The 7,689-nt window shown below is 33.9% G+C and overlaps 1 non-coding gene across 1 annotated transcript; it reads right to left on the reverse strand.

Moving 5' to 3' along the window:
* Nucleotides 1–1,047: 1,047 nt before the first annotated feature.
* On the reverse strand, nucleotides 1,048–1,184 carry LOC123645473. Its single transcript, XR_006737588.1, has one exon. It is a non-coding gene; the product is annotated as a small nucleolar RNA SNORA32 (small nucleolar RNA).
* Nucleotides 1,185–7,689: the final 6,505 nt, after the last annotated feature.

Consider the following 7,689-nt stretch of genomic DNA (forward strand, 5'->3'; position numbering starts at 1 on the left):
ATATACAAATTCACCCTCTCTCCTACATGTGGGCAGAATATTAGATAGGAAGAGAGAAACAAGTCTTCTTCAATTTTGAAACAGGTTAATTTTTAGGAAAAAGTTGTTCTTTCCAACCTCACTGTTATGGTTTTATTGTTGTTCTTGTTTCCCCTACATTTGTGCAAATAATAGCTAACATGTTTTGAGCTTTTCCTCTGTACTGATCACTAGGGTAAATTCTTTCCCTATCTTTTAATCCAGATTATAAATCTCTGATTTTCTAATGAATAATTTCCCCATTTTACAAGTAGGAAAAAAGAAACTGAAAATGCAGGAGGGTAAATGCATCACCCAGAATATCAGAGCTAGTAATTCTTTTATTATTAATATTAAATTAAGGAATAAAAATTATATGTATTTATTACATACATGTTAAAATATGTATACCTTGTGGAATGGCTAACTGTAGCTAATTAACAAATACATTAGCCTACAGTTTTTTTCTTTTATAAACAGTGTAAAGATTTTTTTATTATGGCAGTAGGCAAAAGTATTTAAAGTCAATAAATTTTTAATCAATAAATTTCACTCCTTGTGATTTCTTTCACTGTCCATCAAGATAACCTTAGTTTCTCTCAAGCTGGAGTCTTCAAGACAGCCCTTTTTAATAGAACAGATGCTCAATCCACAGTTGTTCTGTCACCTCTAAATAATGATAATATAAAAGTAAGTTTACTCTTACAGAGATGATCATATAGTGAAGCATAAATGAGTCCTGAATCCAGCCTCCCTGAGATAGCTCCTTTACATACAAACCACCTGGTTATTAGCAATCCAGAGGGTTATAATGAGAAATAGCTAGGCAAAGCACATTTGCAAGGCTCAAGAGATCTAGGTATGCACTGTGGTCAGTGAGAATGTGAAATGTGTCTGTTGTAAAATCTCATTGATTACCTATGAAATAGCTATTAGAAAATCACATGTGGTTTGCCTTATATTTCCACTGGACAGTGTTCATCTAGTCAACAGAAGTAAAACAAGTAACAATATAATAAAAGGTTAATAAAATGTTCCCCAGAGGCTGATTGCTAGCAAGGTAGCAGATAGAAAACCTAGCAGGAAATCTTTTTGTGATTATGTCCATAGCATATATACTTATTTTTAGAGCAAGAACACTTAAAATTTACTCTTAGCAATTTTCCAGAATACAATTAATTACAATTAACTACTAACTACAGTCACCATGATGCACTATAGAACACTTGAATTTAGTCCTCCTATTTAACTGAAATTCTGTATCCTTCTCCCCACTCCCCCATGCCTCCAGCCCCCTGGTAGCCTCCATTGTACTCTCTACTTCTAAAAGTTCAAATTTTTAGATTCCACATGTAAATGAGATCATGCAGTATTTTTCTTTCTGTGTCTAACTATTTTTACTTAGCATATGTCCTCCAGGTTCATCTGTTCATCCATGTTGTCACAAGTGACAGGATTTCCTTGGGTTTTTTTAAGGCTGAATACTATTCCATTATGTATATACCACATTTTCTTTATCCATTCTTCCATTGTTGGACACTTACATTGGTTTCATATCTTGGCTATTGTGAACAATACTGCAATCAACATGGGAGTGCAGCTATCTTTTGACATACTGATTTCATTTCCTTTTGGTATATACTCAATAGTGGGATTGCTGGAACACATAGTATTTTTATTTTTAATTTTTGAGGAACTTCCATATAGTTTTCCATAATTACTTTACTAATTTACACCCACCAATAGTATGCAAGAGTTCCCTTTTCCCCACATCCTCACCAATACTTGTTATCTTTCCTCTTTTTGATGATAGCCATTCTTACAGGTGAGAGATGATATCTCATTACTGTTTTAATTTGCATTTTTCAAGTGATTAGTGTTTTTGAGCATTTTAAAATATATCTGTGGACTATTTGTATTTCTTCTTTTGAGAAATGTGTATTCAGATTTTTTGCCATTTTTAATCTGATTATATGTTTTCTTACTATTAAGTTGTGTTTGAACTCCCTATATATTTTGTATACTAACTTCTTACCTGATATATCATTTACAAATATTTTTTCTCATTCCACAGGTTTTGTGTCCACTGCCTTGATTGATTCCTTGGCTGTGCAGAAGCTTGGTGTGATCCCATCCGTCTATTTTTGCTTTTCTAGCCTGTGCTTTGGGTTCATTTCCAAAAATATCATTGCCAATGTCATGGAACTTTTCCCCTGTGTTTTATTACAGTAATTTTACAGTTTCCAGTTTGACATTTGAGTCTTTAATCCATTTCAAGTTTATTTTTGTGTATGGTGTGAGATAAGGGTCTAATTTCATTCTTCTGCATATGGATTTCTAGTTGTCCCAACACCTTTCATTGAAGAGACTGCCCTTTCCCCATTGTGTGTTCTTGGCATCTCTGTTGAAAATCAATTGACTGTAAATGTGTGGATTTATTTCTGGGTTCTCTATTCTGTTCAAATGGTCTATGTGTCTGGTTTTATGCCAGTACCATATCAGAGCTAGCAATTCTTGATGCTACATTTTGTACTCAAGAATTATCTCTTCACCATGTCATATTCTCTTTACAAAGCAATGTAGAAGGTTCACTGTAGAATATTACCAGACATGTCTTTTCTAAAGAATTGGCACTGGCTCCTAAACTTTCACCAATAAAACTAAATTATTTTGAATTAAATGAGCATTCTTTTGAAAATAGGCATAGTCTTTAAATGATAATATATTAAACTGAATATAGGGCTTTAATGTCTTGATGGAGACCAGTTTATCAGATCTTTCCACAAAAATAATTAAATGAGAAAAAAATCTCTTGTTTCTTAACTAGTTTAAGATCAACAAGGCCATATCTTCAACTGGAGAGAGAAAGCAGGGTTAATGCCCATATGTTGCCAAATAGTAATGTAGCCTTTTTCTTTCCAGTGTTCCGGGAAATGGTTTCTCCACAGTCAATATGCTATGAATCAATGCCCTTTTATCTGGGTAGTTCTAATATTGAGTTTAGTACAGTGACTTCAATCAAAAGTTCTTTTCCCACAAGGCTTAATCATTGGAAGGGCACACATCTTGCTAGCTACATTTAGTCAGATGCTAATCAGAGGCTCACTATCTGAAGAGATAATTTCACGATCTTGCCATTACTACTAGACTTCTTCCCTTGTTTTCAGGGAGTGAGGAGTTGTCAAAGTTGAAAGCTAGTTACTTCTAGGAGAAACTCAAAAATGTAAAGGTATAATAATCCTGATTTTGCTTTTCTAAATCTCCCTGAATATTTAAAAAAAAAAAAAATCTCTACAGCAAGAAATGAGGTCTCTCTTACAACCAGGAATGTATGAAGTTAATTTTCTCCATGCAATTTGATTTTATTTAGAGTAAATGAGTTTTTTTCAGGTATATAAGCACCAGTATCTCTCACTTTGCACACTATCCCATGGCAGAAAGTTAGGCATCTCTGAGACTGCAGTCATTCTTTCAAGCCTAGGATATCATTTAGCTTACTCCAATAGTAATTTACTAAATGCTAATGAAGACTACTCAAAGATTCTTACTAACCCTGGAATGAGCCTGATAATTTTCTTACTGGTTCAAAAGACATAACTTTAAAAGATATAAAATTTTAACTCAGGGAGTATATTGTGGAAGTATTAAGAGAGCTTGGCTCTTTCCAGTCTTATTAGTGTAAGGTTGTTTTTTAGGATTTCATAGACACAGAATTTTTCTAAGAAAAAAAAAAAAAGCCTTAAAATTTGTGTGAACAAATTGTCTCCCGTGACAAATAAGAAAGTAGATTTAGAAAATGACTTGAAGAACACCAGGCATCCACTCCCACTTCACACACGCGCACACACGCCTGCACATTCCCCACATTGTTGTTGTGTTCACTGATTACCATTTTTTTCCATCCTTTCTGTCTTTTAAGTCTCTGATTGAAATGCATTTCCTCTAATCAAAATTCCTTACCTTCCAAACTAGATTATTTCCTCCTGGTATGTATTTCTCCTACCACGACATTTACCATAGGTCACAGCTTACTTAATTACCTGTCCACCCTCAACCTTACTTTATTACCTGCCCACTCTCAACTGACTGTATATAATTTGTGACAGGGACCATGCCTATATTGTTCCTGATTATATCCTTAAAATCATATAAGTTTAAAAGGTCATATGGCATCTCAGCAAATATTACTTGAATGAATAAATGTAGGACTTAATTGGACTTTAAATCAAGACTCAAATAGAGATCCATTATTACCCACTCAGAGCAGCAACTATTTAATATATCTTGTGAACACTTACCAGCATATCCTTATGTATACAGTTTCCTGAATGCCAATCTAGTCTGCATAAGAGCATTGTTGTTTTGTTTTCTTCTTCCTAATGGAATATTTTAGCAATATACTTTTTATATTGAAATTAATTTTTTCTAGTATATTAGTATTTTATTTTGTTCTGTTCACCACAAGGAACATCAGAAGTATATGTGTGCAAAGGTGTGTATTCCTGAAGCTACCTAATTAAGATAAATTTCAAGGATGAGAAAGAATCTTGGATTATGGTAATCACTATAAATCAATGGAGAGGCACATATCTTGCTAGCTGTAGTCAGTCAGATGCTAATTAGAGACTTATTAGCTTTAAAAATATCAACCTGGAGTATTTTCTGTGTTAAGTATGTTCTAGGAAGACTAATGAGTTGTATTAGAGATGTCTCCTAAAGCCCCATATATAAATGTATTTTCCCACTACTTGGGTATTGCACAGAATATGTGAGGGAAGTTAAGGCAAACAACAAAATGCCATTGAGAAGAAAGGTCAACTTTAAGTCACCCTAATATTAATGAGCAGAGAGGAAGGAGGTAAAGGTGATGAAGTGGAAAGGAGGTATGATTCTCATTAGCTGCCTCCAGGTACATAAAAATCTTGGTCCAATAATTCACCAGAAAATCTCTTTATAACCCACCTCACTGTATTCTCTGAGACAATACAACTAAGGAATTCGCATCTTCAGATATAATAAACATATTTTCATATTTTCTTATATGATCAACCATTCATTTGTAATTATAGAGTTATTAATTATGCCTACATTTGGTTTACAGGAAAATTAATACTTATCTTACAAATGGTAACCTTCAAAAAGTGTTAAATTCTGCAAACCATTCAGAAGTATCTGTATCAGAAAGAGCCACAATGTACGCCAGATGCCATAAGTGAATAGTTGTTCCTAATACCACCACCTACTACCTATATGATCTTAACCTTTGTAAGATACAAAGTAGGAATAATAATAATTTTACCTAATAGGTTTATTGTGAGAATTAACAATAAAAAATTTTTCATACAGTGTATGGTACAAAGTAGGCATCCAATATATGCTAGCTATTATTTTTTGCTTGATTTAGGCTTGAGAAGACTCAAATACACATATTTTACCAATTATGCTATGATAACATAATTTCTAAACTGGGAAATTGAATTGTTTGAAGTATTCTTGATTTTTTAAAAATGTACCTTTTTCCTTAGTAATCAATAAGCAAACAAAAATAGTCTTAATGCCAATTCTAAGTTTGTTTGTTTATTTTTACTGAATCCCTATCATTGTCTCTCATATTTTCCAGTGTTTAACAGATAGGAAGTGAAGAAAACATAAGCACGGAAATACAGGCAAAAAAAAAAAGTTGATTGAAGTTGTTCCAAAGGATTTCAGCAAACTCCCTCCTCATCAATTCAGATTAGTTGAATACCCTTTGGTATTTGTTATGTTTCACAAATCCTAATGAACAACTTACTTTGGCAATATGCACTAACTCAATCCAGCCATGTCACTTGGACATTATGCCTATTGGCTAATTTCCTCTGGCTCAAAAAATAGCAGTACAAAGATATGAAAAAGCAAAAGCCTAGAAAATGAGTCCCAGACATCATCCCATAGTCATCATTCCACACCATGCCCAATACTAAGACCCTCATCTTTCCTATGCCCAGTTTTGCTTTGTTTTGTTTTTTTGTTGCTTAAGTGGGAATTAAATTACTAAATATAGAAGAATAGCCAAATGGATGGCCAGAACATTTTCCAAACTGAGATAGTGGTTTGTCACCAATTTGCATATTACTTCTGAGTTTGACATCTGTCTAAATACTGGTTAGTCTGGGCTTTCCAGAGAAACAGAACCAATAGGAGGTAGATAGACAAATGAATAGATGATAGATAGATACATAGAATAGATAGATAGATAGATAGATAGATAGATAGATAGATAGATAGATAGACATAAATGAGGGAGAATTTATTAACGGAATTGGCTCACATGATTTTGGAGGCTGAGAAGTCCACGATATGCCATTTGCACATTGGAGAGCCAGGGAAGTCAATGGTGTAACTCTCAGTCTGAGGCCAAAGGCCTGAGAACCTGGAGTTCTGATGTCCAATGGCAGAAGGCTGCCATGGCTCCAGAAGAGAGGCAGTTCACCTTACCTCTGCCTTTTTGTTTTATCCACATCCTCAGCCTCTTGGATGGTGCCCACTTACATTGGGTGAGGACAGATCTTCCTTACTTAGTGCACTGATTCCAATGCTAATCTCTTCCAGAAACACCCTCATAGACATACCCAGAAATAAAGGTTTGCTGTCTGAGTATCCTTTAATCTATTCAAGTTGTCACCTAAAATTTTTTTTTTTTATTTTTTTTTTTATATATTTTTTTTTTATTTCAGCTCATCATGGGGGTACATAAGTTTAGGTTATATACATTTTCCATGTCCCACCCATCCCCCCGAGTCAGAGTCCCAAGCGCGTCCGTTCTCATTCTCCAGACAGTGCACCTGGCACTCATCATGTAGTCATACCTCCATCCCCTCCCCCCCCCCACCTCCCCGGGTCTGCCAGATACCATATCCGTAAAGAAAAATATGAGGAAATCAATTAATCATTAAGTGTTTATCAAGAAGCAATTCCATTCTCTAAACTAAAACAGAAATCAGGGAAAAAGAAAAATAAAAGATTCTGTGCCTTCCCCAAAAAGAAAAAAATATATATATATCATATATATGTATAGAACATATATATATAGAGAGAGAGAGTGATTTTTAAACAAATAAACAGTCACAAAATATAAAAGAACAATCTATGAGATTATAGTAAGAAGGCCACATAATACATGAAAATAAGAGTCAGAAGAAAATGAGAAAAACATATACACTAGGCATGCAAAACGGTTCCACTTTCTATGAATCATTTCCCTAGGTGACATGCAAAATAAAAATTAAAATATACATAAATTTATATGCTAGGGAAGAGAGGATGCTAGGATAGATGAGTTGTCCAGTATGTAGATTAATATATAATAGTAGATAATAATACAAATGGAAAGAAAATTTTCATGCACATTAAAATACAGCAGTTATTTTTTTTCCAGTTTTTCCAGGAGAGAAGAGCTGAAGCATTTATGCTTTAGGCAGAGTAAGTTTTAGCACATCTATTTTTCTTTGTGTGGGTAGGTGCAGGAAGAAGCAAAAGCAAACAGAGCAGCTTTTCTGGAGCCTAATATGTTTTGGTAAATATTCTTTAAGAACTACTAACGACTTGTGAAAGGGAAAATATCCAGTCAATTTGATATTAAAAAATGATTATCCACAGAGCATTTTGTAATTTGCCAATAACTATGAGCTG

This window comes from Lemur catta, chromosome 9 (genome assembly GCF_020740605.2).
Source record: "Lemur catta isolate mLemCat1 chromosome 9, mLemCat1.pri, whole genome shotgun sequence".
NCBI lineage: Eukaryota > Metazoa > Chordata > Mammalia > Primates > Lemuridae > Lemur > Lemur catta.